Genomic DNA, 10,479 nt, shown 5'->3' with positions numbered 1-10,479 from the left:
GACCTCAGGTGATCCACCTGCCTCAGCCTCCCAAAGTGCTGGGATTACAGGCATGAGCCACCGTGCCTGGCCCTAATTATGATGATCCTCATTTATGGAGCCCATACTGTGTGCCAAGTACTACTGTGCATTAACTGTGTGCAAATACATGCATTCATTCATTTAATCCTCCAGCAACATTTGAGTTTGTTAATCACAAGCTATTAATAATGTGACCTTGGGCTTAACCTCACTGGGCCTTACTATCCATATCTGTAACATGGAAAACCATGGCACCCACCTCATGAGGAATGAGATAGTCCATGTAAAAGCATTGTGGCTGACACACAGTAAAAACTCACAAAAGTTAACAATTGTGTGTTTTTCTAGAGAATTTGGACATTACAGACAATTCTAAAGAAGAAAGAAAAATCTTTAAGCTCGCACTCGCAAGTGTCCAGACTGTTTCCTTCATGTCTGTGACCTTGAGAATCTATGGGCATGTGTAGTGTTACATAAGTGGGGTCACACACTGGATAGCAAAGTGCAAGACACAGACATCGTTCAGCATCCATGAGTAGAGTTGAGCTATATCATTCTATTTGTCAGTTGCATGACATGAACTTATATGAATGCATATTCATACATGCATAGTTTATTTAACCATCTGTGTTGATGGATATTTTGTTGTCTTCCCATTCTTCTCTGAGCCAAGTTTAAGACAGTGAGGGAGGTGACTGTGGGTAGGATGTACACAAAGCTGCCAGAGTGGTGGGTGGAATCCGTAAGTCTCTCTATATACATTCTTGTATCCCCGTAGCCTGCACAGCCCCAGGAAACGCTCAGCCAAGCTGCCTCCCTGAAAACTCCAGTGGGACACTGAGTTGACCTTCCTCCTTCCTTCTTCCCCTCCCAGGAAGATCTCTGAGCAGTCAAGGCCTCTCCATTTGCCCTGGCTCCATTAACCTAGGGCTGGGGGTGTGAATGGTACAGTCATTTCTTGCTAAGTACTTGAATTAGACTAATAGGTCATGTTTGCTTTTCTCTGAAGAAGGTCCAAATTTCTGGTAAACAACCAGACCACTCTTCCAGCCCAGGGCCCAGAGCCAAGACCCTGGGTCGGGGTGCAGTGGCTGAACTGAAGCTTTTAATGGTGTCATGGCTGTCTGGGATGGTTAATGCCATTAAACTAGCTTCTGGGCAACAATGTGGGAAGGACTTTTGGCAGCAGTGGTAAATGGAGAGTGCTAAATTACGGGTCTCTCCATGGTTGGGGTGGAGCAGACTATCTCCTAAACAACTATCTCCAAATTCACCCAATCATTCATTCACCCAACAAACCTTTAACAAGCACTTGTCTTGTCCCAGGTCTTAAGTATTTTTACAGGAGATAAGATCTGGGCCAGGCATGGTGGCTCATGCCTATAATCCCAACACTTTGGGAGGCCAAGGCAGGTGGATCACTTGAAGTCAGGAGTTTGAGACCAGCCTGGTCAACAAGGTGAAACCCCGTCTCTATTAAAAATAGAAATATTAGGTGGGTGTGGTGGCGGACACCTGTAATCCCAGCTACTCAGGAGGCTGAGGCAGGGGAATTGCTTGAACCCGGGAGGCAGAGTTTACAGTGAGCCAAGATTGCTCCGTTGCATTCCAGCCTGGGCGACAGAGCGAGACTCCGTCTCAAAAAAAAAAAAAAAGATCTGTCCCTGTCAAGTCATGAGCCATCGTTTTAATGAAGAAGCAGCCCGGGTCTGGCAACTGGACCCTAAGTTTGGGCTGTTGGGATTCTTCAGTTAGCCTGGCTGATTATCACACTCAGCTATTTAACCTCAGGAAACGTTGTTCACATTTCTGAGCCACTATTTCCTCATCTAAAGTGGGGATGCCAATAGAACACATAACTTAACAAGTTGCAGTCTTTGTTTTGCTTTGTTTTTAGTAAAGCAAATTAATTTCAGCCAAAAGACTAATTGGCAGTATGAAATAATGCTGATATCAGTTGTAATAGTTTGGGTTGGCAATTTTTTGGCTTCCTATTTCTCTAAAAGCTTATAAGCATGAGTCATTTGTGCTTATTTTGATCTCCATTTATATTTAATTTAGATATTAGTAAAAATACTAACTCAGGGTTTTTTTGTTGTTTGTTGTTTTTTTTTTTTTTTGAGACAGAGTTTCACTCTTGTTGCCCAGGCTAGAGTGCAATGGCGTGATCTCGGCTCACTGCAACCTCTCCCTCCCAGGTTCAAGCAATTCTCCTGCTTCAACCTCCCAAGCAGCTGGGACTACAGGCATGCGCCACCATGCCCAGCTAATTTTTGTATTCTTAGTAGAGATGAGGTTTCACCATATTGGCCAGGCTGGTCTCAAACTCGTGACCTTATGATCCACCCACTTCAACCTCCCAAAGTGCTGGGATTACGGGCATAAGCCCACTGCGCCCGACTTTTTTTTTTTCTTTTTTGACAGTCTTACTGTGTTGCCCAGGTTGGAGTGCAGTGGTATGATCTTGGCTCACTGCAACCTCTGCCTCACAGGTTCAAATTATTCTCCTGCCTCAGCCTCCCAAGTAGCTGGGATTACAGGCACAGGCCACAACACCTGGCTGATTTTTTTGTATTTTTAGTAGAGACGGGGTTTCACCACGTTGGCCAGGCTGGTCTCAAACTCCTGACCTCAGGTGATCCGCCCACCTTGGCCTCCCAAAGTGCTGAGATTACAGGCATGAGCCATCTTACCCAGCCAGGTTGTTTTGAAGACTGGAAATTATCATGACACTCAGCGTGGTGCCTGATACAGGATGGATACTCAGTAAATAGCAGCTATCATTATTATATACATCTGAGAGGGGACCTGTAGGTACCATGTGTTCTGTTCTCTGCCCTGAAACAGTGGTGAGATGATAGGGCTGATTCCCTCTCCAATTGTGGGCTCAATTCTTGGTGACGCTGCCCCTGGGAGACTTTCTATTCAAGGTCTGAACTCCAGGCTAGAAGCTGCAGCTCTGGGTCTATTGCATAGGCCCTGAGGGACTTTGTACAAGTCGTGAAGGCAGACTGAGTCTTTTTCTTTTTTTTTTTTTGAGATGGAGTCTCACTCTGTCGCCCAGGCTGGAGTGCAGTGGTGCGATCTCGGCTCACTGCAACCTCCACCTCCCAGGTTCACGCCATTCTCCTGCCTCAGCCTCCCGAGTAGCTGGGACTACAGGCACCCGCCACCATGCCCGGCTAATTTTTTGTATTTTTAGTAGAGACGGGGTTTCACCGTGTTAACCAGGATGGTCTTGATCTCCTGACCTCATGACCCACCCGCCTTGGCCTCCCAAAGTGCTGGGATTACAGGTGTAAGCCACCGCACCTGGCCTTTTTTTTTTTTTTTTTTTTTTTTTAAATAGAGACAAGGTCTCACTGTCTAAAGCCAGATGGGATTGCCCAGGCTGGACTCGAACCCTGGGCCACCACACCTGGCTAATTGTTGTATTTTTAGTAGAGACGAGGTTTTGCCATGTTGCCCAGGCTGGTCTCGAACTTCTGGGCTTAGGCAAATTCACCTGCCTCAGCCTCCCGAAGTGCTGGGATTATAGGCGTGAGCCACCACGCCCAGCTGGGATCTCTTGTTCTTAGAAACTTCAGCCTCTTTTTAGCATCTCCACTTCTTTCTGGAGAAAGCCTTCTCATATCTAGAACCTGAGAGACCTGATTCAATAAAATTACACCTTCAGATATTGAGCTAGTTAAGGCCTTATCTGAGATACTGTGGGTGGGTGTGGAGGTGGAAGAGAGACAGAGACAATAATAATAATAGCTAACATGAGAGCTTAATGTGTACAAGGCACCATGCTAATGGCTTAATGAGCGTTATCTCATTTAATTTTCATAACTATCCTATTTTATTTTCCCGGTTTTACAGTGAGGCTTAGTGAGGCCAAGCAAGGTGATAGGGCTAACAAGCAGCTGATCCAGGAATGAAACTTCAATTTCCCTGACTCCTGAGCACAATCTCTGATCCACGTTGCATTTGTCCAATGTTAGGTGAGACCCCATATCCTAAATAACAACAGAAGCCAGGATAAGGGCTGTGGGGTCAGAGGGAGCTCTTTCAGACTGCAGGGATGGTTTCCTGGAAGAGAAGTTATTTGGATTAGGCCTTGAAGAATGAGTAGAGTTTATTAGGCAGAAATTGGGGGAGGGCACCTCAGAGATCAGAGTGAGCAAACACAGGGACTGGAAAGGGCAGTGTTGCAGGGAGAACAAGTAGTCGGCTGTGACTGAAGTTCTCTCCCTTTTTTTTTTTTTTTTTGACATAGAGTCTCGCTCTGTCACCCAGGTTGGAGTGCAATGTCATGATCTCAGCTCACTGCAATCTCCGCCTCCTGGGTTCAAGTGATTCTCTTGCCTCAACCTCCGAAGTAGCTGGGACTACAGGCGTTTGCCATGACGCTGGCCAATTTTTGAATTTTTATTAGAGATGGGGTTTCACCATGTTGGCCAAGCTGGTCTCGAACTCCTGACCTCAAGTGATCCAACCAGCTTGGCCTCCCAAAGTGCTGAGATTACAGGCGTGAGCCACTGTACCCAGCCAGCTGTAACTGGAGTTCTGTGAGCGGAGGTACTCCCAGGTCTTCTTGTCATTCATCTTCCCACCCTGCTGTCCTGGGGGAGAGTTAACCTTTGAGTACACACCCAACTACAGGGCTGCTGGTGTGCAAGCCAGGCCCTGTGGAACAGGCAGAAGTCCCAGGGAGCTGGTGTGCAGAATTCTGGCTTGGCATGCTTGATGTCCCTGGCCATCCATGGCCCCTTCACCCCTTAGTGACATCCCAGGGCAGAGGTCAGTCTGTGTGGGTGAGAGGATGAAGTGAGCCTGTGTCTGGGCTGGGAACAGTGACAAGCAGGATGTGAGAGCCCATCCCCCACAGAAGAATGCCTGCAAATAGCCCCTCCCTAGTGCTGACCCTGCTCCCAGTTGCTATGGTCAGCTGAAGTGTTAGGGCATTTGTTTCTGGTCTTCCCAGACTTTGGTTGGCTTTTGGTTTCTTCCTGCTGAGTACCTACTGTTGGCTGAGTAGGGCAGAAGACAGGTTGGCACAGAGATGAAGACAAGTTTTGTCGTAGAGATGGATAAACAAATAATAGTGAGAGACATCATTATTTGAGTACTTGGTAGCTATAAAATACTGTGCTAAGAGCTTTACATGTGTATCCTTTCAAAAGATGAGCCTTCCAGCCTGGGCAACATAGTGAGACCTTGTCCCTGCAAAAAATACAAAAATTAGCCAGACGTGGTGGCCTGTGCCTGTGGTCCCAGCCACCCAGCTACTTGAGAGGTTGAGATGGGAGGATTGCTTGAGTCAGGGAGGTAGAGGCTGCAGTGAGCCCTGATTATGCCACTGGACTCTAGCCAGGGTGACAGAGTGAGATGCCATCTCAAAAAATTAAAAGCTGAGCCTCTTCACGGTCTTGTCTCCACATGGTATCAATCTGGCATCCATAATATTTGAAAAAAATATTTGAATAATGGTTGCACATTCTTTTGAAAAATATACACAGCAAAACTTAAAATCCTCTTTTCCTGAGGCCGGAGGATTGCATGAGGCTGGGAGTTTGACACCAGCCCAGGCAACATATTGAGACCCTGTCTCTACAAAAAAATTTAAAAATTAGCCAGGAGGCTGAATGTGGTGGCTCACGCTTATAATCCCAGCACTTTGGGAGGCCAAGGTAGGTGGATCATGAGGTCAGGAGTTCGAGACTAGCCTGGCCAATATGGTGAAACCCCATCTCTACTTAAAAATACAAAAATTAGCCAGGCGTGGTGGTGCACACCTGTAGTCCCAGCTACTCAAGAGGCTGAGGCAGGAGAATCACTTGAACCCGGGAGGTGGAGGTTGCAGTGAGCCGAGATGCACCACTGCACTCCAGCCTGGGCAACAGAGTGAGACTCCATCTCAAAAAAAAAAAAAAAAAATAACAACCAAAAACAAAGAACTAGCCAGGAATGGTGGTAGTAGTCCTAGCTACTTAGGAGGCTAGATGGGAGGACTGCCTGAGCTCAAGAGTTTGAGGCTTCAGTGAGCCATGATGGGGCAACTGTATCTCAGCCTGGGCGACAGAGCAAGACTGTCTCAAAAACAACAATAACAACAACAAAACAAAAACAAAACAAAACAAAAAACACTTTTCCATCTGTCTCTATTGTATACACAAAGCAGCCCCTCATCACATCCCTTTCTTCCCTTCCAAGCTCCCCCAGAGGAGAAATTAAGGCCATGAATATATATAGATAACATTTTTTCTTTACTCATACCTAATCCAATTTAAACTTCTTCACAGCCCTGTGAAGGGAGGCACTATTGTTTCCATTTTAGTTGGAGAAACAGATGTTTAGAGGTTAAATCTTGACCAAGCTCACAAAGCTAATCATTGGCAGGTGGATTTGAAGCAGGTTCTGTGCCTACTGTGAAGTACTTATGTGATCCAGGGGCTCTGAGACCCCTGAGAAGGGGCCAAGTAATTCAGCATGGGGGGATCACTTAGGCTTCATGGAGGAGGAAATACTGGAGTCAGGCATCAAAGGATGAGGAAAAGCTCTCAATAGGCAGAGATGGGCGATATGTTTCTCAGGAAGGGTGGGAGGGAGGCCCAAGGGATAAGCATATCAGATAGTGGGATGTCAGAGAGGAGTGATCTCAGCACTATCCCACACAACGGGGTGAGCCTGACACTTAGGAGACTTGCCTCATTTCCCAACTTTGCCCCAGGGAGATTCTGCCTGTGCCCTTTTAACAGCCTCCATCACAAAGCCTCCTTGTGTCTTCTGAAAGAGACATTTGACTCAGGCTGGCTCCCCTCCATAGGGGAAGAGAGGGAGGTCTGTGGTGAAGGAGCCCAGCAATGAACTCCCCAACAAAATACCATATGCTCAATTCCTCAGGAATTACATGTCAAGATTGTCTTAGGGAATGCAGCCCTCTAGCTGGTCAAAGAAAGCATATTGTAGTCTAAAGGACACAATGGAAAGCAGATCCAGCTTGATCTGCATTTGAGTCTCAGCAAAACCATCAGCTGGGTGAATTCAGGCAAGCTGCTTAATCTTGCTGAGCTTCAGTCTTTGGATCTAAAAAATGATGAGCCTTTTTGCTAAAGAGTGGTGCCTCATGGGTTTGTCAGAGAGGAAGAGGAAATGGCTGGCTGGGGGATATCTTAATCTAATATTTCCTTCAGTGCTGGGTGTTAGGGACTTGTCAAATCTGGATTTCTCGGGTAGGAAGTAGACAGTATGTGAGCTCAGGAACTTGGGTGGAAAGGTGACTCCCAGCAAGCAAAGGGAAAAAGAAGAGGTGGTGGGTGAAGCATGGAGAGAGAGTTTCCAGTCCTGAAGTCTTAGTACCATGAGGGAACAATTCCATGAACCTCTTTGAGCCTCAGTTTCTTCACCTTCAAATGCGAATTCAGCTTCATGAATAGTGGCAGGACACTTGAATTGCTATTTCATCTATTTTATTTATTTATTGAGACAGAGTCTCACTCAGTTGCCCAGGCTGGAGTGCAGTGGCGCTATCTCAGCTCACTGCAACCTCCGCCACCCAGGTTCAAGTGATTCTAGTGCTTCCCCCTCCCAAGTAGCTGGGATTACAGGCAGACGCTACCAGGCCCAGTTAATTTTTGTATTTTTAGTAGAAACGGGGTTTTGCCATGTTGGCCGGGCTGGCCTCAAATTCCTGGCCTCAGGTGGTCCACTGGCCTCGGCCTCCCAAAGTGCTGGGATTACAGGTGTGAGCCACTGTGCCTGGCAAAGTGTTTGTATTTTACAAATGAAATTGAGGTTAAGTCCTGACCTGGTTCAAGCATATAGCGTGTGTGTGTGTGTGTGTGTGTAAGAGATAAATGATCCTTTAAATTACACAAAATTTGGGACTCCTGTGTTTGAATTGGCAAGAGACCAAGCCCACTGCCTCTGCTTTCTCTGCTGCCCAAGTAATTAGAAAACCTGGCCACTTGACTGAACTGGCCATCCAGAAAAAGGGAGGCAAAGGAGAATAAACAGAAATTAGTATTTCCGTAAATTAGCCTGACATACTAAAATTTATTGAGTGCTCATTATCTGCCAGGTACTCTGCTAAGCACTTTGCATGTAATAGCTTTAGTAGGGTCTAAATTACACGTTGGAGGGTAGCCTAGGGCTTAACAGTACAAACTTGGAGTCCCAGGCTGCTTAGGAGGGTGGGAGTCCCGCCTCCCCCAGTAGCTTGCTGCACATTCGTGGTTATTGCCGAAGTCCCTCCACCTCTCCAAGCCCCAATTTCCACTCTCTGCCTCTTGGGTCGTTGTAATGAAACAGTAAGCTACAGTATGTTAAGTGGCAAAGAGGTAAACAACAACAATATAAATAACGGCAAATGTTTTATTGAGCTGATATGGATGGCAGGGGCATCCCGATCCTGAAACACTATCCTCTCCCCTCCACCACGGCAGCCGGACCCTGAGTTGAGTCCAGGCGGAGCCGCTGCGCCCCAGCCCCGCACCGGCGCGGGCGGAACTGCGTGGGGGAAGCTGTGGGCGGCGTGCGGAGGAGGCGCGCCGCCTAATGCAGTTGTCAGTTAATTAGGGGAGAAGGTTATGTCATTAACGGCAGGATCGATGCAAAGGGAATTAAGAGGCTCGGGCAGCGCCTCCGCGCGCAGTCTGCGCGGGCCGAACTCCACAAAAATTCGATACGCATTAGCCGACTATCAGCGGCCGCCCGGGGCACGGGGCTGGCCGAGCGCCGGAGCTGGGCCCAGGGCGGGAGTCCGGTGCCGGACGGGCGCCCCTGCCTGGGCAGCCCTGGAGTCCTTGCTGGGCGAGGTCCCGGCTTGACTGCGGGAGGCCCTCGGAGGCGCGAGCATCGCGGCCTGGCTTAGGGTAGGCCAGGGGCGCGATGCCGATGGCTGGGTTAACGTTTAAACATTCCAAAGAGTCCCTGGTGCTGTTCCCAGCGCTCTCGGCCCAGGCTCTACAACACGCTCAGCCAGCTCATGCTGCAGGTCCAGCCGAAGTCACAGGGAAGCCGCCCTGACCTCCCTAGACCAGGCCAGACCACCGTGTCACCCACCCTCACAGCACTTCATGGCATTTATCACAGTGACACTATAAAGTGATCTATAGAAGGTTCTCTACAGTATCTTTATCCCGACCAGACTGTAAACCCCAGAAGAGCGGGACTTAGTGGATCTGCCTTGTGTACCTGCACCCAAAGTGCCTGGAAGATGCAAGTGCTCAGTACATATCTGCCCAAGGAATGAATCCCCTTAGCAGCCCAGGGAGTTGGTAGGGTAGGGAAACTGAGACTCAGACAAATGACTTGCCCAAGATCACACTGATCTCCCAGCTTCCCATGCTTTTTCCTTGCACAGATTAATGTGTCTGAACCTTGGTTTTCCCACCTAGGGGAAAGTTAGTTGTAGCTGCCTCCATACTAGGTGCCAGGAACTGTGCTAACATTTTACTTACATTTACTCATTTAATTCTCACAACAACCCTGTGAGATAGAAATCGTGTTATAAAGGAGGAACTTGAAACTAGCAAGAGCTGGGCTCATCATTTGTCTGTTTGCCTTCAGATCCATTGCTCTCCTTCTAATACTCTGTGTCACATGTGGGCTACCCCTACACTCCATCCCCATCCCATCCCCAGGCAGGCTGCATTTCCCAGGCTCCCTTGTCAGCTGGCTTTTGGCTGGGTTTGAACAACGGGAGCCACAGGCACAGACTGAGGGTGGGAGGACAGGAGAAGCTAGGAGACCCACAGCCTTGGCAGCTTCTGGCTCCATCTCCTTCATCTGGCCCCACACTAGGGATGGTAGTGGTTTCCCGTTCTTGCTAATCTCTGGGTTGCCCCAGTTTCCCCTCTTTGGCTTCTCAGTTCTTCCATCACTTACATAGCCACAGTATTAAATTCTCACTGTTTGAAATACTTAGTGAGTTCATTTTCCTGATTACCCAAAGAGTCATGATTTGTATCCAGATCTGTCTGACCACAAAATCTACATGCTTAAAGTTTCTCATGCTTAAAGTTTATCTCAGAGGACAGTAGGGCAAAGCAGTAAAAAAAAAAGATAACCACGAACCACCCTGCCCAGAAAACTCTTCCTAGGTAGTTTCTGTAGGAGAAATTCATTTTAAATATAATGGCTCACCCATAAAGCCTATTTATAATTTATTATGTTTTTAAAGTTCTACTTTCCATAGCTAAAATATTGTTTACACCTGTAAATGAAGGTAATCATAGCATCTACCTGGTAGAGATGCTGTGAAGACAAAATCAGCTAATCTATGCCAAACACCTGCATGAGGTAGCTGTTCACTGACAGTTCCTTCCCTGATTCCTTTAAAACCTGGGGAAATTTTATTGCCTTCAGTCTTCTCAGCTCGAGAATCCTGGAGTGTAGAGGATGGCAGCTCTGCCTTTCATTTCTTTTTTTTTTTTTTTTTTTTAGATGGACTTTTGCTCTTGTTGCCCAGGC

This window comes from Pan troglodytes, chromosome 4 (genome assembly GCF_028858775.2).
Source record: "Pan troglodytes isolate AG18354 chromosome 4, NHGRI_mPanTro3-v2.0_pri, whole genome shotgun sequence".
NCBI classification, from domain to species: domain Eukaryota; kingdom Metazoa; phylum Chordata; class Mammalia; order Primates; family Hominidae; genus Pan; species Pan troglodytes.
Note: the sequence above shows the minus strand (reverse complement) of the source record.